This window comes from Moschus berezovskii, chromosome 2, assembly GCF_049115385.1.
Source record: "Moschus berezovskii isolate FMDL1 chromosome 2, NW_MosBer_1.0, whole genome shotgun sequence".
NCBI classification, from domain to species: domain Eukaryota; kingdom Metazoa; phylum Chordata; class Mammalia; order Artiodactyla; family Moschidae; genus Moschus; species Moschus berezovskii.
In genome coordinates this window covers 108,866,385-108,887,597 of record NC_142461.1, presented here as the reverse complement: position 1 = coordinate 108,887,597, position 21,213 = coordinate 108,866,385, and the positions used below count along the sequence as shown (strand labels likewise).

The following is a 21,213-nucleotide window of genomic DNA, read 5'->3' as shown; positions in this document are numbered from 1 at the left end:
AATATCAGTAACCTCACATACAGAGATGATTCCACCCTTATGGCAGAAAGTGAAGAAGAACTAAAGAGCCTCTTGATGAAAGTGAAAGAGGAGAGTGAAAAAGTTGGCTTAAAATTCAACATTTAGAACTAAGATCATGGTGTTCAGTTCTATCACTTCGTGGCAAATAGATGGGGAAACAATGGAAACAGTGACAGACTTTATTTTGAGGGGCTCCAAAATCATTGCAGATGGTGACTGCAGCCATGAAATTAAAAGATGCTTCCTCCTTGGAAGAAAAGCTATGACCAACCTAGACAGCATATTAAAAAGCAGAGACATTACTTTACCGACAAAGGCCTGTCTAGTCAAAGCTATGGTTTTTCCAGTAGTCTTGTATGCATGTAAGAGTTCGACTATAAAGAAAGCTGAGCACTGAAGAATTGATGCTTTTGAACTGTGGTGTTAGAGAAGACTCTTAAGAGTCCCTTGGACTGCACGGAGATCCAACCAGTCAGGCCTAAAGGAAATAAGTCCTGAATATTCATTGGAAGGACTGATGCTAAAGCTGAAATTGAAATACTTTGGCCACTTGTTGTGAAGAACTAACTCCTTGGACAAGACCCTGATGCTGGGAAAGATTGAAGGTGGTAGGAGAAGGGGACAATAGCGGATGAGATGGTTGGATGGCATCACTGACTCAATGGATGTGAGTTTGATTAAGCTCTAGGAGTTGGTGATGGACAGGGTGTGCTGCAGTCCATGGGGTTGGAAAGAGTCAGACATGAATGAGTGACTGATTTGATCTGAACTATCCTTGAATTGGAAATGTATTTTTAATTTTTTTACCTAAAAGGGTGCTATCAAGGGGTATTGCCAAAACAAATTAATTCTTTAGAAAATATGTTGGCACATTTTCTAGCCTTTCCCTTCTCCAGAGCATCTTCCCAACCCAGGGAATGAACACAGCTCATAGCTCAGTTGCTAAAGAATCTGCCTGCAATGCAGGAGACCCTGGTTCAATTCCTGGGTTGGGAAGATCCCCTGGAAAAGGGATACGCTCCTCACTTCAGTATTCTTTGGCTTCCCTTGTTGCTCAGCTGTTAAAGAATCTGCCCACAATGCGGGAGACCTGGGTTCGATCCCTGGGTTGGGAAGATCTCCTGGAGAAGGGAAAGGCTACCCACTCCAGTGTTCTGGCCTGGAGAATTCTATGGACTGTATAGTCCATGGGGTCACAAAGAATCAGACACATCTGAGTGACTTTCACTTTCACTCCCACATTGCAGGAGATTCTTTACCAGCTGAACCACAAGGGAGACCCAAGAATCCTGCAATGGTTAGCCTATCCCTTCTCCAGGGGATCTTCCCACCCCAAAAAACCAACTGGGGTTTCCTGTATTGCAGGTGGATTATTTAACAACTGAGCTATCACGGAAGCCCTGGCATATTAATGTCTGTAAAAAAAATAAAAAGAATTGTAGATATAAAAATAAAATATAGAGCAAGTACACGAAACCATGTTCTTAGCATAAATTTGTGCATCAGGAAGTAAACTTTATAATGTGATGAGAGGACTAAAATATTGGAAACCTGATAAAATAAAAATTAGAAAACCTAGAATCAGTAGGATGAGTTGAAATAAAATGAATCAGAAGTCCATAGTGGAACTGATATGCAAGCAATGTTTGGTAAAATACACATATGTCTTTGGATTTCCCAGGTGGCGCTAGTCATAAAGAACCTTCCTGCCAATGCAGGAGACTTGAGAGTTTTAGGTTCAGTCCCTGGTTTGAGAAGATCCCTTGCAGGGGGAAATGGCAACCCACTCCAGTGTTCGTGCCTGGAGAATCCCATGGACTGAGCAGCCTGGTGGGCTACAGTCCATGGTATTGCAAAGAGTCAGACACAACTGAAGTGACTTGGCACGCCTGAACATATGTGTCTTTGCCTTTAGATTATATATATCAATATTAAAATTGTATAGTTTGAGAGAAAACCCATGTCAAGTGCAGTCAATATAAATTATAAAATTTCTAAAAATATTTTCTTTTTAGTTTGTGTTATTTGGGAATTTTGTTTTCACTCATTTTCATTAAGAAATGGGTTTCCTATTTGCTTCCTTCCTTCCTCCTGCCTTTCTTTCTTTCCTTCATTTCTTCCAGTTGTAATGCAGTGGAATAAAACTAACCAGTTGTAGACACGTGTATCTCATGGTTTCTTCTCAGTAGATTGACCAGTTAGGTTTCTTACCACTGAAATGGGATATAGAATTCTAGAGTATTGGAGAGAATAAATTTGTTGTTTATGTTGACAACAAAAGTGTTGTCACAGCATTTGTTTTTGTGATAAGAGAGCTTATGATTTGCCAGCTATAATTTGCTGCCTCTCTGGACAGTGGCCATTAGTTTCAAAGAGAAATGTCATAAGAGAGATTTTATGTATATATATTCTGCACTAAGGTGCTCATTTATTTTATATTTTGCCATATTATACAGAGATTATTTAAATGAAAGTCAATTCATCTTACTAAGATGATCTTTGTACTAATACCAAGTTTCTTCTTTGCAGTGGTGAATTTATAATTAATTAACCAATACTTATTCACAGGCACTTAGATATAAGGGACTCAATTTTGTTAATATATTTCTTTATTTAAATATAGAGACTTGATATAAAATATTGGAACAAAAGGCGATAGATTTAAGAAACTTCCCTTCCATCTTCATAAATTCATTATGTTTAGGGATAGGGGCCTATAAAAATACAAAGACCTATAGATTTGTTGTACATCTACAAAATATGAGAAAATGTGTTTCCTCCCCAAGGCATATCTTTCATGTTCTCTTGTCCTCACGTATTTTTGCATATTTACTAATCTTTAATTACAATAAGTCTAACTTACAGACTTAGAAATTCCCCAGTTGTGTGCCTGTCAATAAAAAATTGCTGCCTATGAAACCCTTTTCCTTGACACATTAAATATCAGAGAATTTGCAGTTACTTGTTCATGCCTTTAAGGAAGTTAAGAGCAAACGGAGTGTCATTTTATTTGATTTTCAAACAGCAGTGTGACAGAAATGTGACATAATCACACCAACAGATTGTACCTTCTCAGTGTTACTGATTTGTAGACATTCCTCAATTAAGTTTCTGGGGATTGTTTTATTTAATTATGAAGGCAGTTTACGAGATAAACTACTTGCTGATTGAATTTCTAAACTCAAACCTGCTAAACAAAGCCAAATGAATCATCAGTTAAGAACTCCAGTGATTCACATACCAAGACCTTTGTGACGGGTACATCCTCTAAGCCATATAAGTATGCATTTTGAACTTTTAGAATCATGAATATTCCTTATCTAGTGTTTTTTTTCCTACAATGAGAATCAGCAACCTTAGTTGCTTAAATAATACCTGTTCCCATTACAGACTTTTAATTGTCTTAATAGCCTTAAAAACACCATGTCCCCAAACGGTAAACCTCAAAATAAAGTGAACACAAACCAGAATAATTCATGCCTTGAATATGTATGATATAATTTTTTGATTTTATTAAAAGTAGTCACGAGGGGAGGGAGGCACAGGAGGGAAGGAATATATATACATAAAATTATGACTGATTCATGTTGTACAGCAGAAACCAACACAAATTTGTAAAGCAATTCCACCAATTTCAAAAAAAGGTAGTCATGGAAAAGCAGAATGTGCTCAAGGCACTAAATAGCATTTTGCCTTGTTAAGGTGAGGTGCATTTTTAAGTATTTTCTGCATCCTAAAGTCCATTTGGTGGTTAAATTTTAATGTTCACTTTGCTGCACCCTATTCATTTCAGAACAATGAATCTGATCCTGCTGTCCGAGATTTGCAGTTAAATAAAGATGATTAATAATTCCTGAGCCTCAGTAGGTAGTAATTAATGTAGTCTATTTAAAGTATTCAAATTGTCTTTTTATTTCTAGGCTATAAAATAGATTTTAGTACTGTCTTGGAAAATCTTGGTTTTGGAAAACTCCAATTAGGAAAAATTATTTTAATATAGCCATTTATATGCAGACCATTTGGACCAAGGTCTGAATGTACTATAGTTGTTGAAGTCTTATTAAAATATTACCTCTGGATTCATGAAAATAGTCATTGGAATTTCCTTATAAGTGAAACTGTTATTTTGCTGTGCTTTGAACTTCCTCTTAAATGGCACCTACGATGTAGTCACTCTGTGCTCTTCTCTTTGGAAAAATCATACTAATTTTGATATTAAAGTTGTTCAGTTATAGGGTTGTTTTTATAACTGTCTGCAATTCATAAGGACGGTACTTCTCGAAGCACAACCTGCTTCTTGAAACCAGCGTGTGTGGTAAACACTGAATAAGATAATTTTTAAAAATTAGAAATAATTGTGAAAAATGAAATAATGTTTGATAAATGTGGTATATGATGTTATTAAGAGTGATTTAATTCAGTTAATCCATTTAATTTAATATGAATGAAATTAATATCACCTCATGCGACGAGTTGACTCACTGGAAAAGACTCTGATGCTGGGAAAGGTTGGGGGCGGGAGGAAAAGGGGACAACGGAGAATGAGATGGCTGGATGGCATCACCGACTCTGTGGACATGAGTTTGAGTGTACTCCGGGAGTTGGTGATGGACAGGGAGGCCTGGAGTGCTGTGATTCATGGGGTCACGGAGAGTTGGACGCGACTGAGAGACTGAACTGAACTGAACTGAACTGAACTTGATAGTTATTCAATATTGCTTCAGGATTATTTGGAATTACATTCTGGTGCTAACAATAGTGACCTGAACACAGTAGCTTAAACTCCCACATGCAGAGTACGTCATGAGAAACGCTGGGCTGGATGAAGCACAAGGTGGAATCAAGATTGCTGGGAGAAAATTCAATAATCTGAGAAATGCAGATGACACCATTCTTATGGCAGAAAGTGAAAAAGAACTAAAGAGCCTCTTGATGAAAGTGAAAGAGGAGAGTGAAACAGTTGGCTTAAAACTCAATATTCAGAAAACGAAGATCATGGCATATGGTCCCATCACTTCATGGCAAATAGATGGGGAAACAGTGGCTGACTTTATTTTTCTGGGCTCCAAATTCAGATGGTGATTGCAGCCATGAAATTAAAAGACTCATGCTCTTTGGAAGAAAAGCTATGACCAACCTAGACAGCATATTAAAAAGCAGAGACATTACTTTGCCAACAAAGGTCTGTCTAGTCAAAGCTAGGCTGGTTTTTCCAGTAGTCATGTATGTTTGTGAGAGTTGGGCTATAAAGAAAGCTGAGCACTGAAGAGTTGATGCTTTCAAACTGTGTTGGAGAAGACTCTTGAGAGTCCCTTGGACTGCAAGGAGATCCAACCAGTCCATCCTAAAGGAGATCAGTCCTGAGTGTTCATTGGAAGGACTGATGTTGAAGCTGAAACTCCATTACTTTGGTCACATGATGCGAAGAGCTGACTCATTTGAAAACACCCTGATGCTGGGAAAGATGAGGGCAAGAAGAGAAGGGGAAGACAGAGGATGAGATGGTTAGATGGCATCACTGACTCGATAGGTAAACTCTGGGATTTGGTGCCTGGCGTGCTGTGATCCATGGGGTCACAGAGTCAGACACGACTGAGCGACTGAACTGAACTGAATGGAAGGCCAAGAGAGGTACCATCTTCGTTTTCTGAATATTGAGTTTTAAGCCAACTGTTTCACTCTCCTCTTTCACTTTCATCAAGAGGCTCTTTAGTTCTTCTTCACTTTCTGCCATAAGAATGGTGTCATCTGCATTTCTCAGATTATTGAATTTTCTCCCAGCAATCTTGATTCCACCTTGTGCTTCATCCAGCCCAGCGTTTCTCATGACGTACTCTGCATGTGGGAGTTTAAGCTACTGTGTTCAGGTCACTATTGTTAGCACCGGAATGTAATTCCAAATAATCCTGAAGCAATATTGAATAACTATCAAGTTCAGTTCAGTTCAGTTCAGTTCAGTCTCTCAGTCGCGTCCAACTCTCCGTGACCCCATGAATCACAGCACTCCAGGCCTCCCTGTCCATCACCAACTCCCGGAGTACACTCAAACTCATGTCCACAGAGTCGGTGATGCCATCCAGCCATCTCATTCTCCGTTGTCCCCTTTTCCTCCCGCCCCCAACCTTTCCCAGCATCAGAGTCTTTTCCAGTGAGTCAACTCGTCGCATGAGGTGATATTAATTTCATTCATATTAAATTAAATGGATTAACTGAATTAAATCACTCTTAATAACATCATATACCACATTTATCAAACATTATTTCATTTTTCACAATTATTTCTAATTTTTAAAAATTATCTTATTCAGTGTTTACCACACACGCTGGTTTCAAGAAGCAGGTTGTGCTTCGAGAAGTACCGTCCTTATGAATTGCAGACAGTTATAAAAACAACCCTATAATTGAACAACTTTAATATCAAAATTAGTATGATTTTTCCAGGACTGGTCTAGTGTCTGCAAAAAATCAATAGGTACCTACACAGCCCTTCTTCTTTTTCTGTTACTTCTGACTTCCAGCCAGAAGGTCCACTATAGTACAAGATGGTTGTTGGAGTGCTAATATCCAAATTCAAGGCAACAGAAAGGAGGGAGGAGTCAGCTTCTCCTTTTTCAGGCATCTACAAGGAAGTTCCATCAGCACTTCTTACATCTATTTAGTCAGAACTAGTCATACCCCTACCTGTGAGGAAAACTGAGAAATGTAGTTTTTCAGTAGGGGCCGATAACCCAGGATTCTTGTGTAAAAAAAGACAATGAGAATGAATATTAGAACACATACATTTCCTCTTTTGTTCCAAATGATGGGACCAATTTAGGTTTTTTAAATTTTTTCAAGAAGCAGTCTTAATTTCAAGTAATACTGAAGGGTTTATTAAATAATCATTTATGGAAGTGAGGAATAGATTTAAGGGACTAGATCTGATTGATAGAGTGCCTGATGAACTCTGGACGGAGGTTCGTGACATTGTACAGGAGACAGGGACCAAGACCATCCCCATGGAAAAGAAATGCAAAAAAGCAAAATGGCTGTCTGAGGAGGCCTTACAAATAGCTGTGAAAAGAAGAGAAACGAAAAGCAAAGGAGAAAAGGAAAGATATAAGCATCTGAATGCAGAGTTCCAAAGAATAGCAAGGAGAGATAAGAAAGCCTCCCTCAGTGATCAATGCAAAGAAATAGAGGAAAACAACAGAATAGGAAAACAAGAGATCTCTTCAAGAAAATTAGAGATATCAAGGGAACATTTCATGCAAAGATGGGCTCGATAAAGGACAGGAATGTTATGGACCTAACAAAAGCAGAAGATATTAAGAAGAGGTGGCAAGAATACACAGAAGAACTGTATAGAAAAGCTCTTCATGACCAAGATAGTCACGATAACGTGATCACTGACCTAGAGCCAGACATCTTGGAATGTGAAGTCAAGTGGGCCTTAGAAAGCATCACTAGGAACAAAGCTAGTGGTGGTGATGGAATTCCAGTTGAGCTATTTCAAATCTTGAAAGATGATGCTGTGAAAGTGCTGCACTCAATATGCCAGCAAATTTGGAAAACTCAGCAGTGGCCACAGGACAGGAAAGGTCAGTCTTCATTCCAATCCCAAAGAAAGGGAATGCCAAAGAATGCTCAAACTACCGCACAATTGCACTCATCTCACACGCTAGTAAAGTCATGCTCAAAAATCTCCAAGCCAGGCTTCAGCAATATGTGAACCGTGAACTCCCAGATGTTCAAGCAGGTTTTAGAAAAGGCAGACGCACCAGAGATCAAATTGCCAACATCCGCTGGATCATGGAGAAAGCAAGAGAGTTCCAGAAAAACATCTATTTCTGCTTCATTGACTATGCCAAAGCCTTTAACTGTGTGGATCACAATAAACTGTGGAAAATTCTGAAAGAGATGGGAATCCCAGACCACCTGACCTGCCTCTTGAGAAACCTGTATGCAGGTCAGGAAGCAACAGTCAGAACTATACATGGAACAACAGACTGGTTCCAAATAGGAAAAGGAGTACGTCAAGGTTGTATATTGTCACCTTGCTTATTTAACTTATATGCAGAGTACATCATGAGGAACGCTGGGCTGGAAGAAGCACAAGCTGGAATCAAGATTGCTGGGAGAAATATCAATAACTTCAGGTATGCAGATGGTACTTTTTATGGCAGAAAGTGAAGAGGAACTCAAAGGCCTCTTGATGAAAGTGAAAGAGGTGAGTGAAAAGTTTGGCTTGAAGCTCAACATTCAGAAAAGGAAGATCATGGCATTTGGTCCCATCACTTCATGGGAAATAGATGGGGAAACAGTGGAAACAGTGTCAGACTTTATTTTGGGGAGCTCCAAAATCACTGCAGATGCTGATTGCAGCCATGAAATTAAAAGACGCTTACTCCTTGGAAGGAAAGTTATGACCAACCTAGATAGTATATTAAAAAGCAGAGACATTACTTTGCCAACCAAGGTCCGTCTAGTCAAGGCTATGGTTTTTCCCGTGGTCATGTATGGATGTGAGAGTTGGACTGTGAAGAAAGCTGATCGCCGAAGAATTGATGCTTTTGAACTGTGGTGTTGGAGAAGACTCTTGAGAGTCCCTGGGACTGCAAGGAGATCCAACCAGTCCATTCTGAAGGAGATCGATTCTGGGTGTTCATTGGAAGGACTGATGCTAAAGCTGAAACTCCAATACTTTGGCCACCTCATGCGACGAGTTGACTCACTGGAAAAGAGTCTGATGCTAGGAGGGAGTTGGGGGCAGGAGGAGACAGGGACGACAGAGAATGAGATGGCTGGATGGCATCACCGACTCGATGGACATGAGTTTGAGTGAACTCCGGGAGTTGGTGATGGACAGGGAGGCCTGGCGTGCTGTGATTCATGGGGTCGCATTTGTCGGACACGACTGAGTGACTGAACTGAACTGAAGGTTCCTACTAATACTCTTTCCGCAACATAATGGCATACAAATTTATGCACAGATTCCTATAGAAGTGGTTAGTCTCTCAGTTGTCTCCGACTCTTTGCCACCCCTTGGACTGTAGCCTGCTAAGCTCCTCTGTCCATGGAATTCCCCAGACAGGACTGCTGGGTTGGGTGGCCATTCCCTTCTCCAGGGAATCTTCCCGACCCAGGGATTGAACCGTCTCTTACAATGCAGTCAGTTCTTTACCATCTGAGCCACCAGAAGAGGAATGCCTGTGAAAGCACTACTCTCCTAGGAAGTTCTGGTTCATAATCATCTGTTCCTGGGTTTAATGCTACCGGGTACTCCACAGACCTCTCATCATTTCTTTAGTTTTCTCTGTGTGCTTTGATGCATCAATGCCTTGGTTCATTTTGTTCCGTCTGCAAATCAATAATAATAATAATTACAGTCATCATAGGCTTTTATTAAAGTCTTACTGTTTTAGATGCAGTTCTGAGGAGTTTATATTTGTTGATTCATTTAATTCTCCATCATCCTTTTCATACTCATCTTCAGTTCAGTTCAGTTCAGTCACTCAGTCGTGTCCAACTCTCCGCGACCCCATGAATCACCGCACGCCAGGCCTCCCTGTCCATCACCAACTCCCGGAGTTCACTCAAACTCATGTCCACAGAGTCGGCGATGCCATCCAGCCATCTCATTCTCCGTCGTCCCCTTCTCCTCCCGCCCCCAACCTTTCCTGGCATCCGAGTCTTTTCCAGTGAGTCAACTCGTCGCATGTGAGTAAATTGAAATGCCCAATTAAGTTATGTGACCTAGGTAACATAGCTTCTAAGTCTTGCAGTCAGGATTAAAATAAGTTATCCTGCCTGGGTTATACAGTCAGGATAATTAGAAATATCTATTCAACCATGAACTTCTACAGATTTCTGGCTTATCTTTCCTACCCTAGCTCACACCCACTTCTACATCCTTGTGTTTCTAAAGTACTTTTTCCATTCAAGTAATTATATCCTCCCTTGTATTATGGTAATCTGTATGTAAGTCTTTCTTAAAGACTATTACCCTTTAAAAATAGAATTTTTTCTGGTCTATTCTTTATGCTGATGACTCCAGAGTTACTATTTTCATCCCCACTCATAGACTGAGTTCCAAAACAACATGGCTCACTACTTATTCACCTGTGTACTTTATGTCTCCAGACATCTCAAGCACATTGTGTTCAAAACTGGACCCGTCATTTTTCTCTCTTGTTTAAGTCTCATCCTCCTAGTTTTCTTACCATCAAAAATTATGGGAGCATTTACGCAGTTGTCCAAGTTGGATACCTGAAGGCAATTTTTGATTCTCATCTCATTCCTAGGCTACCACATTTAATTGTCAGTTTTAACTTTTCATTTGCTCTCAAATATGATCATGCTTCTGCACGTTGATATGCTACATTTTTGTACTCATTTGCTAGCTGATATCTATACTGTAAATTCACCCTCTGCACTGTGGAAGACAGGAGCTTTACTAAATACAGATTTGATCATTTTCCTGCTTAAATTAATTCACAGTCATTGCATCTCCCTTTTTCTCCAACCCTCCTTTCTCATCATTATTTTTTCAAGGACGTAGTTCCTTTAAAAGGAATGGGAAGAGTGAATATTTCCCAAGTGAATTGGTGTCAATATCTAGGTCTTTAGCTCTGCACAGATCATTACTTTGCCAACAAAGGTCCGTCTAGTCAAGGCTATGGTTTTTCCAGTGGTCATGTATGGATGTGAGAGTTGGACTGTGAAGAAAGCTGATCCATGACTGAGCGACTGAACTGAACTGAACTGAACTGAAAGGTTGGACCAAAGCTAATGATAATGTAATGATTATAACTGAGAAGAGTGGAGCCATTGTGGATTTACTGACAGCCTACAATACCCATCAGGAGAAGGAGAACTAAACACTGAGCCATTTGCTCAGGGTGTTTACAGTGTAAACAGCAAGTAGACAATGTAAAAATCAATTAGAGTCAAATTAGCAAGTAAGTTCCTAAGAACCTTGGCCATTGCTAAATCAGAGGGGCCCGTGGATGAAACTGTGGTCTAACCATAGGTTTCTCAACTCAACAAGATTGACATTTTGGGCCATGTAATTCTTTGTTGTTGGTGTTCCTGTAGGATGGTTAGCAAGCTCCCTAGACTCTTCCTGCTAGATGTTCATGACAAGCACTCCTCCTCTTACTGAGTTAGGCGTTAATTATAAGAGTTGCGCTTTTTTGGTGGAGATAATACAAGTATAATTTGGTGATGTGTGTGTGCTCAGTCGCTCAGTCGTATCTGACCCTTTGTGACCCAGGGACTGTAGTCTGCCAGGCTCCTTTGTCCATGGAATTTTCCAGGCAAGAATATTGGAATGGGTTGCCATTTCCTACTCCAGGAGATCTTCCTGACCCAGTGATCGAACCCATGTCTCTTGTGTCGTTAGCAGGCAGATTCTGGGACACTCATATTTTGGTGGGTGTTTACGTAAAGGTGTGTTGTTTATTCAAAATTGAAGCAAAGTATAAATGAGTCTCTGGTGTTGACGGTTCTGCCATATTTTACATAATGAGCAACATCTGGTGCCCTTTATATTGACAGTAAGGGCTTCTCTGGTAGCTCAGTCGGTAAGGAATCTACCTGTAGTGTAGGAGACCCAGGTTCATTTCCTGGGTCAGGAAGATCCCCTGGAGAAAGAAATGGCAACCCACTCCAGTATTCTTGCCTGGAAAACCATGTGGACAGAGGAGCCTGGTGGGCTATAGTCCACAGGGTCACAAGAATCAGACATGACTTAGCGACTAAACACCATATTGACAGTAATGTAATTGTCATGAAATTATTTTCTTATTTTAAGATTCTGCTCAAATAGAATGATTGGAGGATTTTTGTAGTTTTGTTTGCATTCATTACTTTTCAGTTCTCTTGAATTCTAAATGCTTGTGGCTCTCTAACAAATGCAGTGGAGACAGTTCTTGACTATTTGAAGCACTGAAACCATACATTCATCCTGAAAAGGCCCCACAAATTCTTGTTGACTTTTTAAATAACTCACTTTATTATTGATGCCTACTTATTTCCTGTTTATAGTTTTCAGTATCTCTTTACAGTATGATTATGCTGTTTGAAAGCAGAGAAGGAAGTATTATTGAAGTACTCCACTGCTTAAAAGAACTTGTTGAATGAAAAGAAATAAGGAAAATGTTATTCCTTAAATACCAAAGCTGTTTTTAAAAGGGACAACTTTACTTAAGAACAAATAGGGGAAAATCCATCTTCTGATGAATGATTATTATGGCAGGTATGATGATTGTATTTAGAAATGACTCTTATCTCTTGAAGAATTTGAGTCTTGCTTAGGAATGTTGCTAAACATTCTTCCAGAATGGGGTAACTGGAACCATCTGTAGTCAAAGAAAAATAGGTTAAAAATTCAAGACAGTGTTTGTTTGTCAGTGGAGAACATTTTTAAAAGTCATCAATCAAGGGAGATGACTTAGTCCTAAAAAATACAAAAGCAGGTTATGTCATGAGAGGTAGTATTACACACTTCAAAGAAATCAGTCATATGACTTCAGAGTCATTGGCCTTATGTACATATGTGCTCAGTATTTCAGCTTGAAAGGCCGATGTTGACCATGTTTTCTCATTAATGAATGTTCAGTGGACAAAAGAATGATATAAGTAGATGTGAACACTATACCAGATATGTTACAATGTAAATGGAACATAGACTCTAATTGCAAGAGATTTTATATAAGAAAATTCTGAAAAACAAGGAGCTGTTAATGAAAGCCAAATCACCAAGGAAATATTTAAGAAAGATATAGGTAATTTCGATACTGATAACTTTTGATACACAATGAATGAAATTTTAAAGTAAGTATGCTCTGTGTGTATGTTTTATTTATCTCAAAATGGGCATAGCAATTCAGTTCAGTTCAGTCACTCAGTTGTGTCCGACTCTTTGACCCCATGGACTGTAGCACACCAGACTTCCCTGTCCATCACCAACTCCCAGAGCTTGCTCAGACTAAGGTCCATTGAGTTGGTGATGCCATCCAACCATCTCGTCCTCTGTCATCCCCTTCTCCTCCCTCCTTCAATCTTTTCCAGCAACAGGGTCTTTTTCAATGAGTTAGTTCTTTGCATCAGGTGGGCACAATATTGGAGTTTCAGCTTCATTATCAGTCCTTCCAATGAACATTCAGGACTGATTTCCTTTAGAATGGACTGGTTGGATCTCCTTGCAGTCCAAGGGACTCTCAAGAGTCTTCTCCAGCACCACAGTTCAAAAGCATCAATTCTTCAGCACTCAGCTTTCTTTTTAGTCCACTGTCACATCCATACAGATGGACCATGGTTGGCAAAATAATGTCTCTGCTTTATGCAGGTCAGGAAGCAACAGTTAGAACTGGACATGGAACAACAGACTGGTTCCAAATAGGAAAAGGAGTACGTCAAGGTTGTATATTGTCACCCTGCTTATTTAACTTCTATGCAGAGTACATCATGAGGAACGCTGGGCTGGAAGAAGCACAAGCTGGAATCAAGATTGCTGGGAGAAATATCAATAACCTCAGATATGCAGGTGACACCACCCTTATGGCAGAAAGTGAAGAGGAACTCAAAGGCCTCTTGATGAAAGTGAAAGAGGAGTGAAAAGTTTGGCTTGAAGCTCAACATTCAGAAGACAAAGATCATGGCATCTGGTCCCATCACTTCATGGGAAATAGATGGAAAAACAGTGGAAACAGTGTCAGACTTTATTTTTTGGGCTCCAAAATCACTGCAGATGCTGATTGCAGCCAGAAAATTAAAAGACTCTTACTCCTTGGAAGGAAAGTTATGACCAACCTAGATAGCATATTAAAAAGCAGAGAGATTACTTTGCCAACCAAGGTCCGTCTAGTCAAGGCTATGGTTTTTCCAGTGGTCATGTATGGATGTGAGAGTTGGACTGTGAAGAAAGCTGATTGCCGAAGAATTGATGCTTTTGAACTGTGGTGCTGGAGAAGACTCTTGAGAGTCCCTTGGACTGCAAGGAGATCCAACCAGTCCATTCTAAAGGAGATCAGTCCTGGATGTTCATTGGAAGGACTGATGCTAAAGCTGAAACTCCAATACTTTGGCCACCTCATGTGACGAGTTGACTCACTGAAAAAGAGTCTGATTCTGGGAGGGGTTGGGGGTGGGAGGAGACGGGGACAACAGAGACTGAAATGGCTGGATGGCATCACCGACTCGATGGACGTGAGTTTGAGTGAACTCCGGGAGTTGGTGATGGACAGGGAGGCCTGGCGTGCTGTGATTCATGGGGTCGCAAAGAGTTGGACACGACTGAGTGACTGAAGTTAACTGAACTAGGTTGGTCATAACTTTTCTTCCAAGGAGCAAGCATCTTTTCATTTCATGGTTGCAATCACCATCTGCAGTGATTTTGGAGGCCCCAAAAATAATGTCTCTCACTATTTCCATTGTTTCTGCATCTGTGTGCCGTGAAGTGATGGGACTGGATGCCATGACTTTGGTTTTTGAATGTTGAGTTTTAATCCAGCTTTTTCACTCTCCTCTTTCACTTTCATCAAGAGGCTCTTCAGTTCCTCTTCACTTTCTGCCTTAAGGGTGGTGTCACCTGCATATCTGAGGTTATTGATGTTTCTCCTGGCAATCTTGATTCCAGCTTGTGCTTCATCCAGCCCAGCATTTCACATGATGTACTCTGCATATACGTTAAATAAGCAGGGTGACAGTATACAGATGTACTCCTTTCCGAATTTGGAACCAGTCTATTGTTCCATGTCCATTTCTAACTGTTGCTTCTTGACCTGTATACAGATTTCTCAGGGGGCAGGTAAGGTGGTCTTGTATTCCCATCTCTTGAATAATTTTCCACTGTTTGTTGTGATCTACACAGTCAAAGGCTTGGGCGTAATCAATAAAGCAGAAGTACATGTTTTTCTGGAACTCTCTTGCTTTTTCTATGATCCAAAGGAATGTTGGCAATTTGATCTCTTGTTCCTCTGCCTTGAACCTCCCAAATTTCATGGTACATGTATTGTTGAAGCGTGGCTTTGAGAATTTTGAGCATATCTTTGCTAGCATGTGAGATAAGTGCAATTGTGTGGTAGTTTGAACATTCTTTGGCATTGCCCTTCATTGGGATTGGAATGAAAACTGACCTTTTCCATAATTGCATAAAAAATTTAAATTTAGCTGAATGTTGTGATTTCTTATTTGCTAACTCTGGCAACTCTACCTGAGTAGTGAGTAGGGGAGTATTGCCCTGTTGAGAGAACCACTAGTTTAGGCCAAGACCAAATAATATAGCATTCTTATGATTATTTAATTTACTTTATTATTGATCTTTATATTTCTCATAATCACAATATTCCTGTTTATCCCAGACTTTCCTGAAGATGAAAAACTATAAATACTCTACTAGAAATGTAACCTTAAAAGAAAATTTAATTTTGAAGTATTTTAATCACTTAGCAAAACTGCCCTGTCTAAAATTAGCCTGTTCTTTTCATAACCTAGTTTCCACACAGTGAGTCAGAAGTAATTTTCCCTTATTAAGCAAGAATATTAGTTGAAAGCAAGAGAAATAAACATTGGCTCCCTCACACTGAAAGGAGATTTATTGGAAGATTCTGGGTTCTCACATGGTCACTGGACAGCTTTGGGAATCTGGACAAGCTGTATGGGGAAATGAACAGACCAATGGGAGGGCCAGAGGCTATTTGCAGACTCATCTGGCCAGGACAGAACTGCTGGACAGTTCTGCCACAATTGGACTTTACTGTAGGACTTCCCTTGTGACTCAGAAGGTAAAGCGTCTGCCTACAATGCAGGAGACCTGGGTTCGATCCCTGGGTCAGGTAGATCCTCTGGAGAAGGCAATGGCAACCCACTCCAGTACTGTTACCTGGAAAATCCCATGGACGGAGGAGCGTGGTAGGCTAAAGTCCATGGGGTCGCAGAGTCAGACAAGACTGAGCAACTTCACTCAGCCTTGGTCTTGCTAGTTGTACAAAGGCTCAAGCACCTAGGAATTCCAACTTGACCTTCCTCCATCTTGGCTTCACTCAATCCAGAGTAAAAGTAAAGGGAAAGTTAGTCCATTTGGATTAACTTAGGAGATGCAGCCTCACTATTCTAACAAGAGTAGAAAGGAAGGATAATTCACCTTAGATTTTTATAGTAAGAGGTAAAGGCTCAAGTTCCATCACCACTACTCTCAAGGCATCCCTGTTCACCCAGTTAAGAAGGAAGATTGGTTGTTGGATATAAATGTATACACACACACACACACACACACACACACACACACTTCTCTGCATAGACATATCTATAATTTCCTTTGAGGTTAAAAAATGAAGCAAATTAATATCTGACTGTGTAAGACTGATCTGTATGTGCAGTCAGTTGGAATAGATACACATTTTATGCCTTCTTTTGCTTGAAGCAAAGGCAGGCATTTTACCTCAAGTAGTATGACTTTTCAATAAAGTATCATTTTATATATGAATTTAAGTTATCTGGTAGCTGTTGATAACCCCTTCTTTCCAAAGTAAGGGGTTTCCTTGTACTCAGTCAGTAAAGAATCTGCCTGAAATGCAGGAGACTCAGGTTTGATCCCTGGGTCAGGAAGACCCCCTGGAGAAGGAAATGGCAACCCACTCCAGTGTTCTTGCCTGGAGAATCCCAGGGACGGGGGAACCTGGTGGGCTGCTGTCTATGGGATTGCACAGAGTCGGACATGACTGAAGTGACTTAGCAGCAGCAGCAGCAGCAGCATGATGTCTCTAGTCAAGGCTATCGGTTTTCCAGTGGTCATGTTTGGATGTGAGAGTTGGACTGTGAAGAAAGCTGAGTGCCAAAGAATTGGTGCTTTTGAACTGTGGTGCTGGAGAAGACTCTTGAGAGTCCCTTGGACTGCAAGGAGATCCAACCAGTCCATTCTAAAGGAGATCAGTCCTGGGTGTTCATTGGAAGGACTGATGCTGAAGCTGAAACTCCAATACTTTGGCCACCTCATGTGACGAGTTGACTCACTGGAAAAGACTCTGATTCTGGGAGGGATTGGGGGCGGAAGGAGAAGGGGATGACAGGATGAGATGGCTGGATAGCATCACTGACTCGATGGACATGAGTTTGAGTGAACTCCGGGAGTTGGTGATGGACAGGGAGGCCTGGCATGCTGTGATTCATGGGGTCGCAAAGAGTCGGGCATGACTGAGCGACTGAACTGAACTGATGATGTCTCAAGAGGAAGATAGGCATATGCGTCTCTTACGATTTATATCTTGGTGTCTGATGTGATACAGCATTTAATCTTGACAAAAATGTTTGCTTTGCTGTGTAAATGCCACAGTTATCCTGCCAAGGATGGAACCAGATTTGTACACCCAGGGTATATCTGTCTATTGCCGTCCTCCAATGATGTTATCTGGCAGATTCTTTACTGCTAGCGCCACCTAGGAAGCCCCATCAGGTATTCATGTATGAGTAAAATGAACAACTATTGAGAGGCCTTCTAATTATGATTCAGAAAGCAGCCAGTACTTGCCCCACACCTGGTTTAGTTCCTGTTTTTCCTCTGTATTCTCCAGATTTAATCCTCCAGCAGCTTTCCCTTTCTTATCTAAATAGTGGCGCTACTGGTTGACGAAAGTGCACGTTCTCTTATCTTTAAATGTTTCACCTTCATATTTCTTGTTGTTGACAGTTAGGATCTATATGATCTAGGTGTTCCTCTCATGTGCTGAAGCTGGGTGTAGGAAGGATCCACACGTTTCCTTTGAAGCCAAGAGGTAGAGCAGAACTTCCAAACTCATCGGAATTTTTTCAGTTCTCATGAAAGAGAGCTTGTATTATGACAGTCATACTAGAAGATTGCTTCTCTCATCTCCCCTGATGATGACTTTCTCTTTTATCATGAGACTTTGGATTTTATGAATAGAAAATTTGTAAAGGGGATATCACTGAACAGGGGTGAGGATTTTAAAATGTTTTGGTGGTGGGACTTCCCAGATGGTCCAGTGGTTAAGGATCCACCTTGCCGTGCAGGGGACGCTGGTTCAATTCCTGGTTGGAGAACTGAGATTCCACATACTGCCGAGCCGGTGAGCCCACCTGCCATAACTAGAGCATCTGCACTGCAATAAAAGATACTGTATGATGCACAGAGATCCCACAGGCCACAACTAAGATGCAAATCAGCCAAACAAATTTTTTTTAATGCTGTGGTGGCAAAAGAGCACTTTGGTTGTAAGAAACGGTTAATCAAGTGTATCCTAGATAGCCAGAGTTGTCTGTTGCCTTGTTTGTTGTTTTCAGATGTTGTTGTTATTTAGTTGCTAAGTCGTGTCTCACTCTTTTGAGACCCCATGGACTCTGTCCATGGGATTTTCCAGAAAGAATACTGGAGTGGGTTGCCATTTCCTTCTCTAGGGGATCTTCCTGACCAAGGAATCTAACCCACATCTCATTGGCACGCAGGTTCTTTACCACTGAGATACCTGGGAAGCTATCAGGTGTTTAGATGTCAGTAAAATGAGAATTTTGGAGTCAGATTTCTTTTATCACAGTGTTATCCTACAGTTCCTAAAGTAATACAGAAATTGAAACAGAGCCTTTTGTAACCTAACTGTATCATCATGCAGATATATAATAAAGCCTTAATTTAACAACTTAGAAGATATTTGACATGCTTAACACTACCGAGTGAGTGAAACTGCCCTTGTAGTGTTGTGCAAAGTCGCTTCAGTCGTGTCTGACTCTTTGCTACCCTATGGACTGTAGTCTGCTAGGCTCCTCTCTTCATAGGGCTTTCCAGGCAAAAATACGGTAGTGGGTTTGTCATTTCTTTCTCCAGTGGATCTTCCCGACCCAGACCTTATTCTAAAAGAAAACACACATGAATCCCTTATAGATGAATTTTTTAGCCTACTTAGTCATAATGATCTCAAGTGTAATTAGGGCTCAGACATTGTGACTCCAGTCAAGTTCTGTGTTTATAAATTGTAAGCTTGTTCCTTACCCAAGAGGGCACATTTATAAAAATTACCTCCCAAGTATAATAACTTAAAAATTGATCAGCATTTCTAATGGATCTCATATTTATTAAATCTATGCTATCTTTACTGTGTAAAACATTTTTATGTATTAATTATAGCCCATTTTAATTAAAGTAGTTCAGTTTTGTAAATCTATTATTGCAGGTACATTCTAAATAATAACAGTGTATTTACCTGATAAAACTACTGAGACATTGTTAATGTTGCATAATATTAGTATAATTTTACACCTGTGATATCTTCTTGTTTTAAATGAACTACTGATCTTGGAATTGCTTTAGATTTATGGAAAAATTTTACATATAGTACAGAGTTCCCATGTAAACCATACTCAGTTTACTATTTTAATAATAATTTAATCGCTTCTCAGCCTTTTGGCTAAGATCAAGTGTAATAACAATTTACATTGCTATGGTATATTTGTTGCAATTAATGAAACCATAATGATACATTATTATTATTAAAGAGTGCCATTACTGTACTTAGATTGCCCTAGGTTTTCCACACTGTCTTTTTTCTCATCCAAGATCCTGCCCACATTACCAGTAATACATTTAACCATCATGTCTCCTTAAGCATCTGCAAGCCATGGCAGTTCTTCAGGCTTTCTTTGTTCTTGATGACTTTGATGATTTGAAAGAATACTGGTCAGGCATTTGGTAAAATGTCCCTGACTTGAGAGTTTCTGGTGTTTTTCTCATGATTTAGATCAAAGTTTTGGGGAGGAAGACTATGCAAGTAAAGTACCATTATCATCATAAATCAAGTGAGCATATTATCAGCATGTTATCACTGTTGATGTGAGGAATGATTTGTCTTAAATTGCTCTTTAAAGTGCTTATGTATGGATTCCATGGTGCCTCAGAAAGCTTTAAAAATAATTGGTACTCTGGCTAAAATCTTACCTGTGGGAAAATATCACTACTTGTTTCTGGACAAGTGGCAGTTACAAAGCAGTTTTTCACTTGACAACAGTAAGCATCAATACAACATTCTATTTTACTTACTTTTACATTTGTCCACTGTCTGAAATAGTTTAGATTTGACTGAAGTTGATTCAGATTTTGACAGATCTTCAAAATGATTTATTGAACCTATTTTTAGATAAATTTAAGTTAGCTATAGATAAGGACTCAGTGAGGAAATATAAAACAGAATCTCAGATTATGAAAGAATTTTGAGCATATAATTATTCTCCTACTCCTTGAAATGAGTAAGTATATCTTTAATTGTCTAATCACAGTGAAAGAAACAGGAAGTTCAAATAGTGGTTTCTTTCTACAAGAAATATTGAAAGCTGTCAAATGAAACTAACTGCTAAATGATTTCCATAGGAAATATTTTAAGAGAATAATTCTATTTTTAAATCTATATTACATGTGTAAGAGAAAATATGCTGATATCATTACAAAAGCCCGACTCTCATTAGAAAATTATATGGACAAAATATATACATCTGCTACACAGTAGATTAGATACTGTCATTAATAAACCAACTGGGAACTGCTGTCTAGAGTCCCAGTATTAGGCACCTGCCATGGTACTAAGGAAACAGGCCGCTGAGACCTTTGTCAGCATAAGATAATAGGCACAGACATTTTCCCTTTTCAGTCATTTAAGTAAGAACTGGTTTGGGGGTTTACTTCAGTGATTTCTGTGAGAGTCCCTGTTTGGATTGTAAATATCTATGGGAACCCATGCCCTTCTTACTCTCAGAGGTTATTTCTATCCCAAGGGCTTCATAGGACTCTAAAGATTAAAGGAATCTCCCCAAACAGCTTCCTGATAGCTGCGGCTAATATATGACGACAAAAATCCAGTTTTGAACCAGTATGTTCAGAGCCATAGAAAGTACCTATAGTCCCTAAAACTCTCTAGAGACTGTCATATATCTTTGCTTGAAGGAAGGGATCATTCTTGTTCTCTGTTCAGAGACTCTATCGATGATACTTAAATGTTTCTTAGAAGGTGAACCAAGTGGTAGAATTAATTTCCTTTCGAGTCTGTTCACAAATACAAATTTAAGTTAAAAAAGAAAAAATCTAAATGATAGTTCTTGAACCACCTAACTTTGTCTAAATAAAAAATATCTTGCAAATCTTCATATAAAGTTCAGGGGAAAATAATGGGGTTTTACTTAAATGAAACTCAGTAGCAATCTAAATCTCTGAGT

General features: G+C 39.7%; 1 protein-coding gene and 1 pseudogene across 1 annotated transcript in view; both read left to right on the top strand.

The window, feature by feature from the left end:
- The window catches only part of SCN9A (sodium voltage-gated channel alpha subunit 9), a 177,277-nt gene that overhangs the window by 44,215 nt on the left and 111,849 nt on the right, over positions 1–21,213 (top strand). The gene's annotated exons all lie outside the window — the stretch shown is intronic.
- Positions 19,399–19,541, top strand: LOC129538769 (U2 spliceosomal RNA; annotated as a pseudogene).